At 42.5% G+C, this 22,558-nt stretch overlaps 1 protein-coding gene across 5 annotated transcripts in view; it reads left to right on the plus strand.

Annotated features, from left to right (window-relative positions):
• The first annotated feature begins 5,773 nt into the window (after positions 1-5,773).
• SYTL5 (synaptotagmin like 5) overlaps positions 5,774-22,558 on the plus strand; it is a 102,572-nt gene continuing 85,787 nt past the window's right edge. For 2 of the 5 annotated variants that reach the window (XM_075098024.1, XM_075097998.1), the window contains exons 1-3: positions 5,779-6,035; positions 8,277-8,391; positions 8,485-8,608. The gene's annotated coding sequence lies outside the window, so the exon portion shown is untranslated. Of the gene's footprint in view, positions 6,036-8,276; positions 8,392-8,484; positions 8,609-22,558 lie in introns of all 5 variants that reach the window. The other 3 variants (XM_075098032.1, XM_075098015.1, XM_075098008.1) reach the window with 2 other exon arrangements.

A 22,558-nucleotide genomic window follows, 5' to 3' on the forward strand; every position in this document is an offset into this window, starting at 1 on the left:
ACCAGAATGGAAAGCATTGGTGTGTAAAGCCTGCTTTAAATGGTTGGTGTTGGTGTTAACAAATATCTTTGCTTGCAGCAGAATACTTCCATAGGTGAAAGCCAAATTTGAGGATCAGTTGGCACACACCGTTAATCCAGTGAGCGAACCCTGTAGTTTTATAGACTAATTTTTCTGGTTGGCATGTAGTTGTACAGTAAATCAAGATGACGCAGGGACATTGGTGTAGCATCTTGTCACAATCCACTGTTGGGCTGAATAGTTTGGCAGAGGTTAAACCCCCTTGCTTTCCAACCAACCTCAGATAATTCTGGGAGGTTGGGGGCGGCTGGGCTTAACTTCTGATTAACTCCAGTGTATTATCGTGACTAGGATCCTTTTACATTCTTGGAAACAGAATTAAGACTCAAAACGGAGTCAAGGGCCAAGTCACTTTATTTGGCCAGAAATAGATACAGGAGAGAAAAGCAAAGAAAGAGAGGGAAAAAAAAAGTGAAAAAGGGAAGGAGAGGGAGAGAGGGAGGGAGAGAGTGGGACTGTTGTGAAGGTTACCACCACGGATCTGTGGCAGTCCGTCCAGTCCAGGCAAGGAGTCCGGGCGTCCGATGCATCTTTGAAGCCAGTGGAGGATGGGATGTTCCAGAATGCGCTGCCTGTCATTTCCGCTGGTTTCCCCTTTTATAAGGTTGTTCTCTTGCATAGTCAGTAACTGTTCTGCACACCCCTGCCTCCCGCTCAGCGGTGGGGTGTGTGCCCAGTACAGTCACTAGAGGGTGCTTGAAAGTTCTAGAGGGTCCAACGCCCCACCCCCCCCTTTTGCTGCCAGTCGGCCTTGGGCCTGGGTGCATGCGCGGAGGACAACTACTCCAAGACAACGGGGTGTACGTTCCTGTCGGGTCGATCTTGGTGATTAAACTGTTCGTTCAGCTGCCATAGTGATCAGGCTTTAGTAGTGAAACTTGCTGGCCAGCAATGTTGAGCCAAGTTTCTAGTCCCTGACACATCTTGAACCCAAAGTAGTTCAGTGACAGCAAACAGAGGAGAAAGAAAAGTTTTGACTGAAATACTAGAAATTGTTGCAAGACACATATTATTGGCAGGCTCTAAGGGTCCTCTGTATGCATTTTCAGCCAAAGTATCTATAGCCATCTTGTAGAGTTTTAGGGAGATTTTGTTGGAAGAAATGGCATAACTCTTCACAGCTCCAGAAAAAATGTTGAGGTTAAATGTGAGAAAAAAAAAATTAATGAACTAGGAGAAGACTGTTTCTGCTCATTCTCTGTTGTGGGGAATTTTAGGGGTGTTTTTGTTTTTATCCTCTGCATCTTCTAAAAAGTCCTAAATCTTGTCAGTTAACAATTAGTTAGATGATCACTAACATTTAGGTGACCTGAGCCATCTTCTTGATGTACCTCACAAATTTCATATATAGGTAATCAACTGGGTTCATGAAAAGCCTCTGTGTTTTGTAGAGGCCATTAAAATTCTTTGCAATAAAACATTTGTGAAAAATACAGATATTTTACTGATGGATTTGCTAATTGATAGAACTGCAGCTAGCTATTTTGAAGTAAACCAGTCATTCTAAAAAGTACATCTGTACATTTAGGATGAAATTATATGTTGTGCTCCCAGTTTATGCTTTGTAGGTGCATCATACCTGTTCAAGTTCTTTTAGTGGTTCCTTCAGTGTTGCCTCAAGGAACAATTCATGATGCGTTACTGTGGAACACAGGGCATCTGGATGTTAACTGAACATTTCTTTGTGCAGCATTTCATTCTACAGCTCTTACTCACTTTGCACAGTTCTTGCTTGTGCAATGAATGCAATAGCTGACGCCAAAATAATTGTCTAAGTAAATAGTACACACAGTAATGGGGGCTGTAAGAGCATTCCCTTAGCTTGCATGACTTCATTCTAGGCAGTAATTCAAATATTGGCTTAACATTGCACAGTGAGACGCCAATAAGTGCATTCTCTTATTCCTTCTCTTTTAAATGTACTAAAGAAAAGCAGGAGCAAGTAAATAGAGTCCTCAGTTTATGATGTCAGAAAGAGAAGTACAAATATGTTGCTGCATTCAATATATCTCTAAATTTGCTTTTAACTTCACCTTTAAAAAGAACAGGTGACACTGTAATTACCTGGAAAACCTCTTTGTAAATACCTGCTTTCCTAAATCTTTTCACTGGCTGAAGCAGGGATGGCCGTGTCTCACTCAGAACAGCTAACGACATTGGTTCCCCCTTTTTAATTTCTAAACCTGTGACATATAATTTTCCTGTTCATGTAGTAACTAACGTTAAGAAAACCCTTCAATAATTGCCTTTTCAAAATGTTGCCCTCTTGTACAATAGAAGGCTTCATTCTTCTTCTATAACATTTTCTGTGTCCTCATCCCGCTTCTGACATCACTCGTTCTGTATGGAGGGGAAGAGAAGGCTAAGACGACAGTGATTAACTGGCATGAAGCTTGAAATATACTACTTACTTTTCTCTCAGGGGAAAGTTTCTTGGCTTTGTAACAAGAAAACCTCTTCATGACACGTAAGTAAAATTGGTGGGGCAAGCAAGCTCAGGGACACGAGCCTCTGCCTTGCAATTAACCCAATACTATTTCTAGAAACACAAAACGCGAATGCTAAGAAAAGCAGGTGGGGCTGAATCCCATGGCTACTTGGTTGCACTGATCTGATAAGCATTTATGATGCACGCTGATGTCAACCATAGTTGACAGGGTTATGTCAAATTCCAAGAAACCCCATACATCACACACGTATCAAGCAGGAATTATGACAGGACCGTCTCAAGTGAAATTAAATACGTTTTAATAAAATTAAAAGAGCAGGCATAACAACATTGATAGAATATATGTCTTCCGTCAAGAAGGAATGCGGAACAAGCCGATGAATGGTTTAAAGAAACATAGTGGTGCTATTGCTTCTGCAGCTGTTACTGTATTTCTTCTTGAAATGTTATTTTGCCTTATTATTTATTAGTGCATCAAAATAGGCATTTTTTTCAAAACATAAATCTGACTTTTTTTTCCCCTCTTAACTAGCAATAGAGAGAAGCACATCAGTATCACAAGCCAGATTAAGATTTGAACAGGGAGCCTTTTTACACAATTGCCAAAAAGGTCTTAATTTAAAATGCAGAACATAGAAGATCTCAAACCATTGAAAAAAGTACAAAGAGATAGGGTGCTTCCATTGAAGCAGCTTTCATAACATCCCGATCAATGGAAGGCATTGCTGAAAGCTTTCTTTTAAAAGTTTGTTCTCCAATTCTGCTCCTAGAACCTGTGTTATTTAGGAGAGAAATGCAAATAGTTACCCCACAGCAGCTCTCCCTGTTAACAGCTATGGGTGTCGATTAAAAATCTCTTTTCTATTTCATGCCACATTATTTCTTACTCAAAACCTTTTTGTTTAGCCAATTGCATCAATAGCCTAGTTTTCTGATATTTACCGATAGGTTAGATTAAGGTGAGGAGAAATAAAAGCTTGCAGAGCACCCTGTAACGTTACCTGAAATGAAAGCAAACTAAGGTTTGTTCATTAATGTTACTGAACTGAACTCCATGTAATTCATGCAAGCTCTTTGTGTTTGGAAGATGATGTGGCTGCGTGAACCGGGACATCAATAAATGTTTAAGTTCCTTGATTTCTGGTGCGTGGAGTTAGCTGTTGCGTATCCAGAGAAGCAAACCTACTGGAAAAACGCTATCCCAGAGGACAAGAGAGTTGCCACAGTGGTCGGGAAAAGGGACATGAGTACTTTAAGTCATTCTTAATAAAGCTGCAGCCTGGGACCGCAGTGGAGTAATTCTTTGCAGTGATGTGAGTCTTACCGACAGAGACCAAAGTCACCAAGGAAATAATCACAAGAATACTTCACCTTTCTTCTAAATAGGCCAAAGATTCCTGTAATCCTAATCCATAAAGCCTTTGCTTCATGTGGTCTGTTATGGATCACAAAGGCCGCTTGATTAACATGGATTGGCATGGGGTGGTGCTACCAAAATAACATGGTCCTCCGGTCCCTAAGAACAGCTGCCTTTCTATCCTGGCAGAAACACTGTGATGTTTCTCAGGAATTCTCCTTGTACTGGGGTATCTGGGGTGGTAATGCTGTGTCTGATCTCTCAGGCTGCTGTGCAAAGGGGTATTAGCCCTTCCATTCACCAGCCCACACCAACAACATTTATAAGATGAAACTGTAAAAAACCACATCAATCTGAAGCTGTTGTTCTAATACTTAGAACTAAAGAATGCATTACAGAATATACTAACCTATGTATCTTTTTTGATAATGATTCATGCTGTTATAAAGACCAATGTGTTAGCCTAGTAATTACAAACGACGTACCTGAGCATTTAATTAAGAGCAGTTCCCTTCAACAGCTTTTCCAGCACAAGTGAAAGAATGATGTTGAGAGTATAACACGGAGCAAACTCAAATTGGCTTTCAAAGGCCTTGTATTGATACACTAACCAAGCAAACATTGCACCTCCTAAGTATGAGCTTCCCGACATATGCATCATTTGCAATAATACAAGCACTGTAGTTTCTTGAAAATGCAACACTAGGAGTTTGAAGGTAACAAGTAACGTTACATCACTATTGTGCGTAAGCTGCCATTTTTATGCTAAAATTTTACTTGTGAAGGCTGAGCAGGAGATTTTGGCTGCATGCATTGGAATGTTTTGAAAGTGATAAAAATTAGGTCAGTTTTAAGGTCAGTTACAGCTGTGAGAGAGACCTGCATGTAAGTATTTTCACGTGGCCTACTCTGTTTACTGCACCAGTTTCAAAATAATATTTTAATATGTTAGAAAATACACATAAGCGCTAAATCAGTTTCCTTATCTTTCTTCTTAAATGCCTTCTCTGTGTGTTCTTCAGGTGCCCGAGGATGCTTCTGAGGGTGAATGAATCATTCATCTCGATGAATGAAAATGCTGTTTTGCTTGGTTACTTTTGAAATTTGGAATATTTTGTAGCTCTTTGATAAATCTAGCTCACTTGAACCATTAAAAGCAATGGTCATAAAGCTTAAGAACTATTGTGTATCGCCATAGGGAGGACAGCTGTGACAAGTGCCTTTTATTATGTACTTACATACTGTTTTACCCTTTGGGCGCTTCCCTCACCCAGCGCACAGGACAGATGCAGCTGCTGTTTCCTAATGGTTGAAAAACCGTAAAACTGTAAATACCTTTCCCCCCTCCTCCCAGGCCCATTCTGAGAAACCACCGACTCGCCTCCTGAGCTGCTAGCTCCCCGCAGCTAGCACCGCCGAAACCGAGGAGATGGTGCTGAGGGGGTACGCGCACTTCCCCGGCCCCGCCGGGAGGGGAGACCCGCACGGAGCGGCCGGAGGTACCCCACGGCCGGGCCCCCCGCACCCCGAAGGGAGCGGTAGGACAGGGGCCGCCGCGGAGCCGCCCCCGCCCGCGGCCTCGGGGCTGCGGATCCGCTCCGCCGCCTGCTTCCCCCCGCGCCCCGCAGCGCGGGACGGCGGCGCCGGTGGCCGCCCCGCACCCCTGGCCCGGCCCGGCGCCTTCCGCCGGCGAGGGGCGCTGCGGGGCGGCGGCGGGGCTCGGCCGGCAGCGGCCGGAGGGGTGCGGGGGGACCGCCGCAGGGCGGGGGGGGCGGCTCCGGCCCCGCCGGGAGGGGGGGCCCTCCCCGAGCGGCTCCAGCCCTCCGCGGGCCCCCCCCCCCCGGCCGCGGGAGGGGAGCGGCGCGGCGCTGCGGGCGGGAAGGGGCGAGGCCGGCTGCCGCAGGGCTGCACCTGCGGGCGGGCGTCCGTGCGAGCCCGCCCGTGCCCTGCGTGTGCGTGTGAGCGAGCCCTGCCCGCCTCCGTGTCTGCGTGTGCGAGCGTGGGTCCGTGTGCGCTCCGCGGCGGAGCCGGGAGCCGAGCCCCGCGGCGGCGGGAGCGGGACTTCACCTCCCCGCTCCGCCGAGTTGCCATCAGCGGCCGCGGGGATGCTGCTGCTGCTGCCTTCTTCCTCTCCCGCCGGCGTTCCTGGTAAGTCCCTCTTAACAGCAACTGTTTGGGGTATTCCCCACACCCCCACACCCTCCCCCCCAAGCCGTGAGAAGGACTCGAGGCAGCGGAGGAGGAGGAGGAGGAAGGGGAAGGCTGCGGCGCGGTCCCGGCGGAGAGCGAGTGCCGAAAGCGGGGCGCGGCGCTGGGGGTGCCCGGCCGGGGGCTGCGCCAGCCCCGCTCCCCCCCGCCCTTCGCCGAGGGCTTCTGGTGTTAATAACGTGCTGGGAGGTGCTTTTATGTTTGGTTGGGTTTTGTTTTTTAATGCTTTCTACAATACGTTACTATGAAAATTGAAGGAGGTGGATCGTGCCCGTCAGTGACGCCGTTCGTGGTTCTTGCCCTGTGGAAGGGGTGAGGAGGAAGGGGCGCTCAGTTCTCCTCTTCCTCACCGAGCCGGTGAGCGGCTCTGCGGCGCTCAGGAGGAGGTCGGCTCTCGTTGAGTGTTGCCTAAATTTTTCTTCCAGGTTTTTGCTTTAAAAAAAAGACAGTCTAGCTATCGTTAAATATAATAATGTAAAACTTAAGTTTTAGTCTATAACTGTACCAAGAAAGGATTAAATGGTGGAGACTGAGAACCACTTACATAAAGTAGTTTGGGTTACTTGGTAGTTACTGAGCGCAGCTAGCCAGTACGCATTTCAGCATAGCAAGCATGGAGTTGTACCACAAGGAACGGTTACTGGGGGATTCTGCACCCCAGGATTAGCGATTTTTGGAAATCCTTGGGAGGGTTGACAGGCAGACAGCCAGGCAGGAGCCCTTTAGGTGAATGTGAGAAGACAGAGGAGCAAGTGGGAAAATTACCAGTGAGGCACACAGGTAATTTTTTACTGTTACTGGTTTGCTGTGTGCGCTTCAGATGAGAGATGTGCATGCCAGCTGCAGCCCGCTGCAGTAAGCAAAACATTTAAAACCCCTTTTTGTAAAGCCACTTCACAGCATATGTTTTCTTGAAGAAAGAAATAAGTGATTGGGTCACTGCCTAGAAATGCCAAGGTGAGGAATGGGCTCCTTACTCAAGAGGAAAGGGTTTAGCAACATCTAGTGCTGAAACGTCACTTTGGACAAGTGAATTTTGGAATTTGGAAAACTCAATTGGACATCCTGAGATTAGCCAGAGGGTGCAAGTTCTTTAAAATAACAGCACTCAATAGATTAATAAGGTCTTAAAGTTTTTTGTCATTAAACAACTTTAAACAAAGGATCTTTTTTCTAAAGGCAGCTCTGTTTTTAACAGGACTTAGTATGGGGAAATCTTATGGACTGTATGCGGGGGAGGCTGGAATAGGTGATCATAATGAACCCTTATTGCCTCTATTAGGCATATAATCAGGAAAGCTGTGTTGTCTCTGAGGGCACGGTGTCCAGATAATCTCTCTTACTTTCCCTTTGTTCCTCCGGGTTTCTTGATGTAAAAGGACTTGGTAATATTAGTGGTTTGCCTTTGGCTATATGCTTTTCTGTGTATCGTTAATATAAATTATTCCCCAAATGCAATTAGATCCAGGGGTCTCTGTGCTTCTGTTATGCATCTAAGCTATCATAGTGAAGATCAGGAAGGTGAGAGTTGCGACGAGAGCTGCTGTTCATGGATCTGAGTAAGGTTTGAGGAACGTGGTTTGTAAGGCTGGAGGTGTGGGAATCATTTCCAGACAGTATCAGTGTGTTGAAACATTTGAAGTGATTTAACATGTTAACATTTCTAAGCTGTCTTCAGCACTATGTTTACTCTTAAGAAATACTTATTAGCATGTTTTGACTTTTATGGGTTTTTGTGGTAGTTGAAATCTTAAGTTCTTTTGGGGTGGAGAAATGCTTATTTAACCAAAACTTGTGTGAATTTTGGGTGGTAGCTGTATTTTTTGGAGTGGGAAAACAGTAGGTATGAAGGATCCTAGTAAACAATTTTCAATGTAATGTTGCAGTCATCTAATTGTTTGCCTGTCTTCAAAATATGTTCTTATTATATGATGTTGTCTCCTCTAAATCTCCTTATCAAGAGAGACGAATTTCGTATCTGATGATAAATTGCTGTCTATAAGTAAGACGTTTGGTCTTACAGGGTGGGAGGGAGGAAGGGAATCCATTTGATAGAACGTCGGCTGAAGGCAGCTGCAGTGCAGGATTGCTCTGTGACTGAGCACTTTGTTTCCCAGTTCTTTATTGCTATTGCCTTGTCTACATTTACTCTGCCATCTAATCAAAATTCCCTCATACCAGGGATGAGCTTGCTGATGCGTTGTCCCAGAGCCTGGAAACTTAAAGCAGAATAGATGAGAACAGCTGGACGAGTAGACCTTGAAGAGCAGTGTGGATTTCAGTCCAAGGGCAGCAGGTAGGAGGTATTTTTGTTGTAGGCACAGGAGGCTGATGTGTGTGTGTTTCTTTTTGGATCTTTAGGGTAGTTTTTTCTCATCTCTTTATACAGAAGGACAATATAAACATATACGTACAATGTGTACCAGTGAACACAACACAGACATACAGTATATGCTAATGAAGCCCTCTGCCTTCTTCCTGTTCCAAACAGCCTGGGTCTGCTGTAAAAAAAGGTAATTTTAAGCTGGTATTTTGGTCTTTCCTGGGTGTGACAGAGTGGTCCCACTTTGTGTGGCTTTCCATATGCTGAGGCACAGCTTCAGAGCAGAATCAATTGCTCGGGAACTGAATTTGGCTATTTTTTTAATTTTTACCTCAGCCTGCACTGAAATTTCTTCATAATTCAATTACTCTAATCTGTACCTTTTTATTTTCATTGTAACTTTTCCCTGGGTATACTTTTTGTATTGCTTAGAAATGTAAATGGATATCAGAAATGAAACAAAATTCCGTTGTGGTTTGTACTCTATTCCACAAATGAGTATTAATAGGAAGCTCCTTAACTGAGAATTCTATTTATTTTTAAGAGAGTTGCTTTGCATTTTCACTTCAGTGCATCTCTGGAATATTTAAATTATCTAGGGCATCCTTTGTTGCTGATATATAAGCGCTCTTTTTAGCTGCTCTGTCTTGGTTCCAGATGAGCTTGTCGTAGTGGTTGGTTCGTTTTGGTTTTTGTGAAAGATTACCTTTCACCACAACCACTTCACGTGAGGAAGACTGTGCCTTTAGGAGTGATTGCATTACGCATGGGCATAACTTGTGATCTGAATGCAGCTGAACCTATTACTGTCTCTCCACTGGGACTCTGGTAACTTCTAGATTAGACTAACACCTTTCACCTGTACAGCCTCACAAAGTGCAGAGGCAGCCGTGTATCAGCAGATGGGAGGAAAACGTGTTCACAGCATGAATGTCTTCAAGTTTTTATATAATGTATGACAGAGGTGGGGACAATGCAGGAATGGTATACAGCACCAGTGCGTTTCCAGGGGTTGAACAGGAGAGTGGAACTTGAAGGAAATGGGGTTTTATATATATGGTACAGAACTTGCAGGGTATTATCTGAACATCATGGAACCAAATGTCCATGACTATGGGAACATTGTTTCCAAGAATTCTGCTATTAGACAAATTTCTGGGAGAAAGCACTGTTTGAAAGCAAGCCATTTGTCATTTGAGGATGATATTTTTCATTTGCAGTTACTACATGGCACAGTTGATGGCTTTTTGAGCAATTTTATGAGCTGAATCTGAGCTTGTCGTCTCACTTCCGGTGGCATTGCAGAACTGTAGAAAAGGTCAGACTTAGGAAGAGATGTACTTAATATCGCTTCTAAAATCTCATTCATTTTCCCAAATCTTTGCATAAAAACCCTAGGGCTTGATTGGTGGAAGAAATCAGGAGCTGAATTCTCATTCTTGCAATATAAGACTGCTTAAGATGGTAAATAGGCTAATGATGCCAAGGATGCCAGGTGCTTATACACACCTGTGACTTCAGAAGGCTAAGAGAAGCACAAGTCCTATGTTCACTTAAATAAATATCTTGTGTAGGAATTACTATCCATTCACTGTAGCCATAGGTGCAGCAATAGTACTAACTGCAATATGGAGCGTGTTAACATGGACAGGTGAGAATATTAAATTTATATTGGGAATGGGGAATCTTCATCTTGTGTAAAGTAATTCCAGAAGAATATGATAAAAGCGAGTATTCTTGAAACCCATAGGTTCAAAACATATTTTGGTTTTACACTGGAGATAAATAGTAAAAAATTGTAATATGGCTGCCTACAGTGATAGGTTGTATTGCAGAAGGCACTTTTTCTAACAGGTTTTCTACACTAGCTGTTGTTTCTGTACATTTTTCACAGTTGCCAACTATAAAACGGCTTCTTTGACTTTTGTCATGACTTTTGTCACGACTTTTGTCACTTTTAACTTCTGTTAATCTACAAGTATATACTTCTCTCCAGGATTAATTCTATCCCTTTGGTCTTTATATATATTTTAAGTAGACTAAGGCCAAGTGTAAGGTCCTGCACCTGAGTCAGGACAACCCCTGGTGCCAATACAGGCTCAGGGTTGAAGGGATTGAGTGCAGGCCTGCTGAGAAGGACTTGGGGGTACTGGGGGATGAAAAGCTGAACATGAGCCAACAACGTGTGCTTGCAGCTCAGAAAACAACCGTATCCTGAGCTGCATCAAAAGGAGCATGCCCAGCAGGTTGAGGGAGGTGATTCTGCCCTTTGCTCTGGTGAGACCCCATCTGGGATGCTGCATCCAGCTCTGGAGCCCTCAGCACAAGAAAGACATGAGCCTGTTGGAGTTGGTCCAGAGGAGGGCCACAAAAATGATCTGAGGACTGGAGCACCTCTCCTACGAGGAGAGGCTGAGAGAGTTGGGGTTGTTCAGCCTGGAGAAGAGAAGGCTCTGAGGAGACCTTATTGTGGCCTTCCAGTACTTAAAGGGTGACTATAGGAAAGATGGGGCTCAACCTCTTTAGCGAGGCCTATTGCGACAGGACAAGGGGTAAAGGTTTTAAACTAGAGGAGGGTAGATTTAGACTGGGTATAAGGAAAACATTTTTTTTTACCACGAGGGTGGTGAAACACTGGCACAGGTTTACCAGAGAGCTTGTAGATGCCCCATCCCTGGAACCACTGAAGGTCAGGCTGGACGGGGCTCTGAGCAACCCCATCTAGTTGAAGGTGTTCCTGCTCACTGCAGGGGGGTTGGACTAGGTGATCTTTAAAGGTGCCTTCCAACCCAAACCATTCTATGACAACATAGAAGTGATAATATATATTAACTGCTGGCATCTGTATCTAGATTATAGCCCTCTCCATTGTTATTAGCAGTGTTGAGATTTAGAGGGGCAAAAATGATGAAGCCATAGCTAAGTTTTTCATGGGGCTGTTGTTTTTACCCTGTCTAGTTTTGAAACCCTTGCTGTCAGAGCAATATGGACAAGTAGGATGCAGTCAGGAGAAGAAAAATTATTAATGCATTGGAGAGTAATGATTTGTTAGGTAAGACTGAAAACTGTCAAAGGAGAAGGCTATACCTCCTTGGTATTTTCTGTTTCTGCTGTGAAATGATTATGACAGCAAAGAAAGGTGGAGAAGTATGAGTAACCTGTGCAAACACAGGTGTCATCTGGGTGGCACTGGGGTGAGTAAGGAGTGCCCTGAAAGACTAAGGTGTGAGGAATTCTACATGCCATGGGGCTGCTGGTATATTTGTAAACCCTGTGCTTTCATTAGCATAGGTTTGTCTGGCTTTGTCTTTTCTAAGTGCAGAACCTGAATGGAGGCCATTGAGGAAAATTTAACTGTGCGTTCTACCAGTATTTGGGCTGTCAGCATTTCACACTAGAAGTAATAGTCCTCTGGATTTCCTGTTTTTCCTGGATGTCTTTAGGCAGGGGATTGTTTTGGTTATGATTGTGAGAATCTTTAAGGGAATTGTTTAAACAGTATCATCCATAATAAGGTACAAACCGTATCATGATCAAACCTTTTCTTTTAATAAGACCATCTCTGATTTCGCAGGAATTTGCAGTTTGCCCTGAAATCACTTTGAAACGTCATCAGCAGGGTCATGGTTCATTTCTGTTGTGGAAGGGAGCAGAAACATGTCAAAATGATTTGTGGAACGTGAGTTTTGGATGTACACGTTCTCGGGTGTTTAAATAATTAATGTAATATTGTTTATATCTGAATTGAAATTGAGCTCACTCCTGATTAATTTTGTGGAATTGTTTTAATGTTAGTTTGCCACACCATGTTTCCAAATATGAAAAGACTGTTTGGAAGTAAAAGCAATTAAGCATTCAGCTTTAGGCTTGATGGAAGACATGAACCATTGATACTTGCAAAAGCCTTCACCCTAATTTACTGAGGATAATGCTTACTATCAACCAGTGATGGTTGTTACAGGTGTTTTTAATGTTGTCATTTTTCAGAGTAAAGTTGGGTTTTGAGGAAAACCAGGGAAAATAAATATTTTCATAGAATCACAGGTTGGAAGGGACCTCAGGGATCATCTAGTCCAACCTTTCTAGGAAGAGCACAGTCTAGACAAGACAGCCCAGCACCCTGTCAGGATGACTCTTGAAGGTGTCCAATGTGGCTGAGTCAACCACTTCCCTGGGGAGATTATGCCAATGGTTGACTGTCCTCACTGTGAAGAATTTTCCTCTTGTGTCCAGTCAGAATATCCCCAAGAGAAACTTATGTCCATTCCCCCTTGTCCTCTCCATGTGAATCCTTGTAAAAAGGGAGTCTCCATCTTCTTTATAGCTTCCCCTTAAGTACTGGCACATGGTGATGAGATCCCCTCTGAGCCTTCTTTTCTCAAGGCTGAACAAACCCAGCTCTCCCAGCCTATCCATGTATGGCAGCTTCCCAGTCCTTTGGTCATCTTGGTGGCCCTTCTCTGGACCCCTTCCAGCCTGGCCACATCCTTTTTTAATAGAGGGGACCAGAACTGTACACAGTACTCCAGGTGTGGCCTGACAAGTGCTGAGTAGAGAGAGATAATGACTTCTTTATCTCTGCTGGCAATGCCCTTTTTGATGTAACCCAGCATCCTGTTGGCCTTCTTGGCCACAGCAGCACACTGTTCACTCATGTTGAGCTTGTTGTCCAGCAGGACCCCCAGGTCCCTTTCCACAGAGCTGCTTTCCAGCCAGGTGGATCCCAGTCTGTGCTGCACTCCTGGATTATGTTTTCCCAAGTGCATGACCTTACACTTCTCCTTGTTGAACTTGATAAGGTTCTTGTTGGCCCACTCTTCCAGCCTATCCAGGTCTTCCGGCAGAGCAGCTCTCCCTTCTGGAGTGTCTACTTCCCCACTCAACTTGGTGTCATCAGCAAACTTGATCAGGCTACACTTGATGCCATTATCCAGATCACTTATAAAGATGTTGAATAACATTGGGCCCAGTACTGATCCCTGGGGGGCTCTACTTGTGACAGGTTGCCACTTGGAAAAGGAGCTATTTACCACCACCCGTTGGGTGCGGCCTGTCAGCCAGTTCCTCACCCACCGCACAGACCAATTGTCTAGGCCATAATGCATTAATTTCTCCAGGAGGAGACCGTGGGGGACCGTATCAAAGGCCTTGGAGAAGTCTGGGTAGACAATGTCCACTGCCCACCCCATGTCAACCAGGCAAGTCACTTTGTCATAGAAGGCCACCAGGTTTGTCAAGCACGATCTGCCTTTAGTGAAGCCATGTTGGCTTTTCCCAATCACATCCTTCACTTGACTTGTGAAGGGCCTCAGGAGGATTCGTTCCATACCTTTCACAGGGATTGAAGTAAGGCTGATGGGCTTATAATAACCCAGATCCTCCCTCGAGCCTTTCTTGTAGATAGGGGTAACATTTGCCTTCCTCCAGTCCTCTGGGACATCCCCCGTTCTCCACGACTTCTCAAAGATTATGGAGAGTGGCCTTGCAATGATGTCAGCCAGCTCTCAACACCCTCGGGTGGATGGCGTCAGGGCCCATTGATTTGTGGGTGTCAAGCTTCTGTAGTAATTAATGTACTAACTCTTCTTTCACTGATGGTGGGTCGGTGTTGGGATTAATCGGCAATTTCGTTCCCAAAGCCTGGGACACTACAGTGCTGGTAAAGACAGAGGTGAAGGTGTTGAGGACCTCTGCCTTTTCAGCATCATTGGTGATTGATTCTTCCGTTTAACGGTGTGCCTATGTTTTTCTTCTTTTTCTGCTTATGGTTGACATGTCTGAAGAAACCTTTCTTGTTATTTTTGACATCTGCAGCCAGTTTCAATTCGAGTTGGTCTTTTGCTTTTCTAACTGCATCTCTGGATTTGTGTTTGTTGTCCATATCTTTCAGCTTCCAGTGAGATGGTAAGTGGTTTTAAATGACCATCTTCAGTGGCCTGGACAATGTCTGACCATCGTCCAGGCAGAGGCCTGGGCAGAATCCTGCTTCTGCTTTGAACAGTGTTCCAGTAGCACTGTATCTTTGTGTGAGGAAAGGAAACTCAGTTACAGTCTACCTCCCTGCATGAGTCGGGGCTGCACAACATCCAGTAGTAAAACTTGTAAATCAGTCACAAGGTACTGGTTTTAAGTTCATCACTTTTCAGAACAGTTAAGCCTCGGCCATATTTAGAAATACTCTGCATATTTGGTGCTTTTACTCTAAAGTGTAAGACCTCTGGTTCCAAGTCAGTGGTGTAGAAACACTTTCCAAACAGTTTGCCACCTTCTGTATGTTGCTCTTTCTCTCCCATACTCAGGATTGAAGGACTTGCTCTTGGGTAAAAGCAAAAAGATCTGTGGGTTTTCTTTTACCTTGCTTTAAAAGTCCTGGCCTTCTATTGCTTTACTGAAATGACCTAGCTGAAAAGACCTTTCTCTGAACAAGTGCGCTCTTTCTTCTGGCCTGTTCCTGTACCCGCTCCCATCCTGAAGATTCTGGCTTTCCTTCATTGAACCTTTGCGCTCATTCACATGGTGGCTTCTGATGAGATTGATCTGAGTCAGTGCTGTTACTAGAGAGAGATCGATTTCATTAATTTTAAACGTACTGCAGATCAATTCAGAGACTTGCTATGTCTGTAACATGCTGCCTTAAAATGCATAGCAGTATCACAAACGATGTTTTATTAGCCTCACCACCCTTTAGTTGAAAAAGTAATGTTAGAAAAGCAATAGCTACTTCTTAACCTTAAATCTGGGCAACATCATATTTAATTTGATACTGAAAACATAGCCATCAGACAATGTAGCATGGATTGCAAGTTTGTTTGGGGTGTGTTTGTGTTAATTTGTATCACAAGCACACAAACAGCTGATATGGAAACCCCATGAATTCATAGAAAAAAACCCCACAAGTTTAATTGCACAAGCTGTTTAAGTTGGAATAGTTTAAGTATTGGGTGTAGTACATGTTATTTTTTGATTGCCCTATTCTCAAAAGCTAGAAGTAATCAAAGTCTTGTTTGATACTCTTGTCTTTTGACTTGATAGAGTCCTCCTGATTCTGCTTGGAAGTAGACTGCATCTGATGTATAAACATGCACTTTTTGGAAACTGCCTTTATTTTTTTACATTCTCAGAAATGCCCCTTTTGACCTTCTAGTCTTTGTTAATGGTGAGGGAATAAGACCAGGTTGAAGTTTTTCATTGAGATTTGAGTGACAGAGGAATGGCAAGAGGGACAGAATAACATATCACCATGTGGCAGCCTCACATAGCCAGGGATGCGACTTTCTTTTTTTTAAAAAGGGAATTCCAATGACAAAATAACCCGTAACAAGGGAGGGATCACTAAACGGAGCAGAGCTGCTTGTCTTACTGTCGTCACGCATTTTACAGCAGAGATAATTTTCATTTTCATACATGCAAGCCGAAGCCAGGAAGAACAAGAGTGGTTTTCCTCTCTTGGCTTCAGAGTGCTTCTGTCCCTCCTGTTATTTCATTGCATCAGGCAAAGATGCAGTGATGGTGTCTGAATCATGTCACTTTGACTTCAGAGGGAGGAGAGAGCAAGCATGAACTGGGTCACAAGAGTAAAAGACATTCAGAAGTTCAATATTAAAGTTTAACTGTAGTCTGTATAGTATGAAAGCTGAAGCTTTATTCAAGAATGAATATGTATATGTTCATATACATAGAAAACCCTCTCAAGTTAATTCACAAATAGAATTTTTTGTTAGCTAAGCATAACTGTCTGAAGACATCTGTGTGAGGACAGCATTGAAGTAATGCTCAGTTATTAGTGCATAAATGATGTGAGAGGAGGCTGAAATCTTTCTTTCTGTTACTGCAAATATTCTTGAGCCTTGCTGTCAATGTAATGTCCCCCGTTGTTATCTATCCACTTACTTTTTTGTTTTGGGGAGGAAAATAAAAAAAGACATGTAAATCATAAAGGATAAAATACATAGCAAGATATTCTTCTTTCAGTATCATAAGCAGATATTTGAACAACATCTTGGGAAGTAAAGCACTAAAAATACATATATGAGGTCTTAAAAATGTGTTATGTTTGGGTTCCTGGGGGTAAATAATTCTGTCATCCTTTTATAGGATCGTAAGGTCTTTTCCTTTACTGTAATACTAACATGCATACCTAAATAGCAGGTTTTAGGCAAAAAAGTAGCAGCAGAAGGATTATAAAATATCGTGTATCGAGAGGCAGGAGGGAATAAGCAGGAGGCCAGTGACAACAGTCTGGGTTTTGTGCTTTAAAGAGTTTCTTTTTGTCTCCCAGTGAAGTCTCTGTTTAGATTTGAAGGACCTACTATACCTAAGTGGCTTGTGGTTCATTTTGAAATCTGTGTAGCATAGACAGAAACTTGCTCGTTTGAAAGAATATCTTAAAATAGCAATGGAAAATATTTCTAATATTAAAGTGTACTCCCTGTTGTATGATATTTTCTGTTTACCGGTGAATATGGGTAGTGCAAAAAGAAAAAGGGCAAGTGCATGGCTCCCTAAAGATAAGGAGAATCTTTCAGTTGGTCAGAGTTGGCAATGGAGCAAATGTTTCTGAATTAGCCAGATGCCAGTTACTTTTGTATTATAAAATTTCTGCATCCTTAAATTAAGGGGCCATGACCATATTCTTTGCATTGACTATCAATACACTACAACTTTTCTGTTATTATTTAAGGAATCCCACAGCGTTGATCCACCTGACTTATGACTGCTGCACCTCTGGTTCATACCTGTTGGAGTTTCAGGATGTTGATTCATAAACGCAAAGCATAGTACAGCATAATTTTGGCCTTCTGCCTGTGGGTTTTGTTGCACTGCAATAGTATGATCCTCAGTAGTAGAGGCTGACTTCTCCAACTATGTTTTGAAACCCTATGATATAAAGAAACATAAATGGAAGATCAGCATGAGAAGAAGGGTAGAAACAGTTGAGCAGTAATGATCATGACAGGAGGTAATTAAATGCTGTGTGGTACTTGATGTCCAGGATTCTCTAGAAATAAACAGAAATTTTATCAATTACGCTTTTTGGTGGACTTTGGCTGATAAGGTGTTCAGTGATTCTAGCAGAGGAAGAGTATGCTTTAATGTGCTCAGGGGCTGCGCTCGTTCATTGCAACTCCCGGGCTGCCCGAGACTTTTTTCCTCTAACTGTTGTAACAAAACGTTGTGTTAAGCGTTGAGCTTGAGGGAAGCTAAGAATGGAGCTGAACCAAACTGGACCCAACTGAACAATATAATGACAATTCTTTTTCCTTCAACAGAGCCATATCAGTTTATATTACTGAAGGAGCTGGATCCCTGTATTTAAAACAGTTTAAACTGGGCTTTTTGCCATCATGAAGAATTCTGTCTGGCACAATCGATAGGGTTCCTTTTAGTCCTTCCACGCACTAGTTTAAATGGTTAATTACCTCACACATATGGGCACTCACTCATACATGCATGCTCCTGTGCATCTGGAAATCTGCTAGAGGCTGGTAGTAGAACTGGAGGCTGGTAGTTCTCATTCTTACATGAAAACTCAAATCATGAAACTGAGCTATGTGCATGTTCATGGGAGCAGATTTTAATGACAAGCTTGAAAATCAATGTAGGCTTTCCAAGGTTTGTGGTGGTTCTGGATTGGAACAAAATCTATACGGAAAGCCATTAAAAACAGGTTTGAGTAAGTTTTATTCTGGGGTGAATTTGAACAGAAGGATTGTTGCAGTCATGATGACTGCAATCCAGAGAAAATAATTGCCTCAAGCTCTAGCAAACCCAGATAATTTTTCACAGCTCTGTTTCACCTTCAGAATCCCTTTTCCAATGCCCAGTACAATAGTTCTTCACTCCTCTATTTCAATAGAGCACTAAGGACAGAGTGAAGAGTGACTGCTTTACCAAAATAAAGTTACACCTTCCCCACACTAAAAGACTGCAAGTATATATGTGTCTGGAGACCTCGTGGTGGAGAAGGAAAAGAGAGAGAGGGGAAACCCAAGCGAAAAAAAGCAACAGGTTATCCACTTATTGGAGGAGAGCAGTCAGCTAAGCTGAAAAGAGCAGAATAGTATTTAAGGCTTACAAACATTAACCATGATATTTTGCAGAGAGGTTTCACGACCCATGCTAGTGAGGTTTTCCATGTTCTCTGAGAGCAAAGCAGAAGAGTGCTCACGTTAGGTCAGAAAAAAAGGTCCAGCGAGGCCAACATTTCTGGCTATGAAAGAACAGAAGGAACAGGGCAAATACTGAATAATACCTTAATTTTCCTCCCCACAGTTCTCCATAACTAAATGGAACCAGTGCCCTTATGCTCCCTCAGCTAAGTTTGTGTCTGGACTATTGCAAATAATAGACCTGATAGAAGTCTGAAAATCAAAGCAGGCTTTCTAAATTTTTGTGAAACTTCCGGAATGGAGTTGTTTCTGTATAGGTACCTTGGGGCATTAGTCTTAGCTTTTAGTGCCTTTTTCTCTCAATCTGCCCATTTAATTAGCTTTTAAACCATTTATTGTATTGACTTAGACAAGAACGTCATCAAATGAATTATTTGTTTTGGTGAGTAGTGTTCCTTCTTTTTGCTAAGCAAATAGTTTCAGCTGTTCCAGAAACTTGAATTTCATTGATTGAGGAATGAATGACACAGATGTTTATGGAAAAACTATTGAAAGACTCTGCCTTCTGGTAAGGATGACAACAGATGGAATTAATTGATTTGGATATATTATAAGTGGCATGACCAAAAATTCTTATAGATCAAGTTGCCCAGTATGTCTCACACATAGGGCGTTTTTAATTTTGTGTTTATTTTAGTGTTGGTTTTCCAACAAGAGAATACTTGAAAAGCTGATGAAAATTTCAGAGAGCTCAATACAAGCAAGATGTCAGAGCAGGTAAATTGATGGATGGATTCTCAGAATAGTTTCATGTGATATTATATAGGTAAATGCATATGAGTATTATGTATCCCCCCGTGTTTTGGTGAACTTGACAGTCTGAGTCCTGCTTACCCAGTTCTGTGGCAGCATAGAAAATTAGTATTCTGAGTAATCTGTCTCTAGCAATTAAGTGGTCACTTAATCCTGATCTCTCGTCTACTTCTCCAGGCTGGAGGGTATGTTCCAGTGTCTTAAAAACATTCAGATACTTCTGTTCCCTTTGTTTCCACAACAGGTCATGAGTAATCTTATTGTCAGGTGGTTTGTAACAGCAATAAGGCCTGCACTCAATACATCTAGGATCAGTGGATTCATTTATTAAACCAGTTTTAGTCTACATTTAGAGACCTGGAAATCTAACTGTGCCTCTTCTTTTGCCTTCATGGGTAGGACCTCCCTGTTTCCAAACACTTGGACTGTGTATAAACAACTAAGCCTTTTAAAAATGTTTTTAAACACAGTATTCTTCAGTATCCTGGCTTACTCCCTTCACAATGAGGAGAACATCCCACGGGTGAGACCATCTCCCATCCAGCTCCTTGGGGATTAGCCAGAGACAGCCTCTCCTTGATCTGCCTACAATTCCAGGGAGATGCTAGTCTGGCCTGGTGAAACAAATCAGATTTTGCTCCCATCTGGGCAAGGTGTCCCTGGCCCAGGCCATCTCCAAACCTCTGCTTCCTCTTCTGATGTGCAGGCTTGTGTCTGATCTCATGACATTGGAACACATACCGCTGCCTTGAGCTGTGGGATGGATGTTTCCTGTGCACATCAGGTCATTTGGAAGGATTGGATCTGCACAAGGAAACTACACCTGGGGAGTGAGTGGGCTTTCTAGTGAAACACAACCAGGAGAGATGCTAAGTTGTGGTGTAGCACAATAGATTTTATCCTCCCCTATTATCTCATCTGCCAGGTGTGTGATGAGCTGGCAAGCCGCATTTGTTCATGCAAGTTCACAAATTGGGGGAAAGCACTTTTGTTGCTGTGAAGGAGACATAACAAAAGGGAGCCTAAGATGGGAGTTGAATGAACCTTATAGATGGGATCTGACAGATCTGCATCTCTGATGGTAAAATCCTCCTCAAAAAAGGCTGCTGCTGTTGAGAAATGAGGTCATCACTATAATGAAGAAACTTAATACCTTTTTGTGGGAATTCATTCTGCATTCAAGCTGTATGCAGAAGATGTGATTTTTTAAATTTCAGGTAGCACTGGAAGAATTGTGAGCGAGTAAGCATTGCATAAGAGGCTTAACTGTGGTTTGGATTTTCACTAACATAATGGAGTGCATCCTGGGATAACTTGTTGTACCAATACATGTTGAAACTAACCCTAAGGTTTTCTGTAGTGCCTATAGCCCATTGCAGTGGTGGGACATTTGAATCCTATTGTAGTATGAAAAAAGTAAAACTATATCACCGCCACTCTGCGTGCACACCAGTCCTGCAAGTTTGTTTATTTTTTGCAGCTGGCTGAACTTCAGTATCTTTGTGCACTTAGTCTTTTGGTGTACTGCTAGCAGCGTTGAACTATATAGTAGAGAAAGACTATCCGCTCATTTTCCACAGATTAGTGATCATTACTGTAGTATAATTAAACTTTAAGTGTATCTGTTTATTAGTTTGCCAAATCTACTGGGTAACATAGCCAAAATGTATCAAAGTTAGTTTTTCACGTCTTGGTCATAAAAGTCAATGATCTAAAGATTGAGCCTGTTCATAAGAAAGTGCATTCCAACCTGTGCCCCTTTTTCTCGTCCCCTTGCTATGCACCAAAGAAAGTGCCCAAGCTCTAATTTAATTAATGGAAAGCTTAAACTTTTGTTGTTGTTGTTGTTTAATAGAGTGGTGTTCCCTGCTTGAACACCACATGTTTCCTTATGGCAGGAAACCTTCCTGAGGATGTTTTATGCAAACAGCTCTGCATCCTGTGGTCTCTCTGCAAATGTTTGAGTTCATACTGTGTTTGACCTATGGACTAGCATAACTGCACTGCAGAGTTGCGCAATCAAACAGGCTGCTAAACAATACTGAATTCAATTAGAAAGCTCTTCCATCTGCCATTCTGTATTGTTTTGAAAGCTACCATGCTTCCATTTTTAAGAGACTATTCAGTATTGCTACAGGTAATGTATTTATAGATTGAAGATTTGAAGGAGTGGAGAGAGGAAGGCTGTGAATATAAATGTATTTGCTGAAGAGTAGCTTAGAGTTTTTTGGACTCATCATTAAAGAGGGGAAGGAACTGCGCTTTCTAAGAGTTATCTAATCCACTATTTCAGTAAAATCTTGCAGTTTTCTTAGTAATGGATTAAAGTACTAAAGATAGTGCTGTCTTCAGATATTTTTAACAAGTATTTAATGCTGAATCAACCTGCACACCCTCTGTAGGGGTAATAAAAGGGATCAGGCTAGCCTCTGTTGTTGTTGGGGTTGGTCTGTAGTTTTTTGGGTTAAGTTTGAAGCAGTTGAGAAGTAAAACGATCAATAATCCATTACTAAATACAATCCTGTCAGATTGGAGGAGAATATTTTATCCTTTTGATATGCTTTTAATAGCCTGAGGAGCATTCTTTACGAGGCTATGCTTTTTGTTCAGTAGATCATGTGTGGCAAAGACAAAGCTATGTTATTTATGTTGATGGCTTCTGGTTATATTTTCTGCTTTCAAGCAGCAGTTTGAAACTGTAATGTATTTATTAGCTGCATTTTATTGCTTTGTCTTGTGCATTATACAGCCCTAATAACATTCACTCTAACTTTTTTTGTTTTGCTTTTGCATCTTTTTAAAAAGCTTGTATACACATATATATGGGGAAAAAAAGCAGCTTATAGAAATCTGTATTCCTTAATGTCTTCCAGAAAGATGTAGTCTCACAGCTGGAAAGGCCATTTAGCTTCTGGGACTGACTTTCTCAGTGTCTCTTGCTAACCTTTCATTGGAAATGATTGGTTTTAGAATAGTGCTGCTGCTTTTAGACAAATGTTGCAGAGAACATTTTCAGATACTAGTTGGTTTTTAGATGCTCTGTTGAATTTGAGTATAGAAATGTAATCATGTTGCTTATTACTGGTTTTCCAGTTTATCAGTGTCACTATCGCTTTGTATTAAATAGAACATTGCTCTACAGTTCTGCAATGGCTTGAGTATGGGTGCGCATATATATATATCAAAAAATGTGTAATGGATAAATGTGGGGTTTTTTC

This window comes from Phalacrocorax aristotelis, chromosome 1 (assembly GCF_949628215.1).
Source record: "Phalacrocorax aristotelis chromosome 1, bGulAri2.1, whole genome shotgun sequence".
Lineage (NCBI taxonomy): Eukaryota > Metazoa > Chordata > Aves > Suliformes > Phalacrocoracidae > Phalacrocorax > Phalacrocorax aristotelis.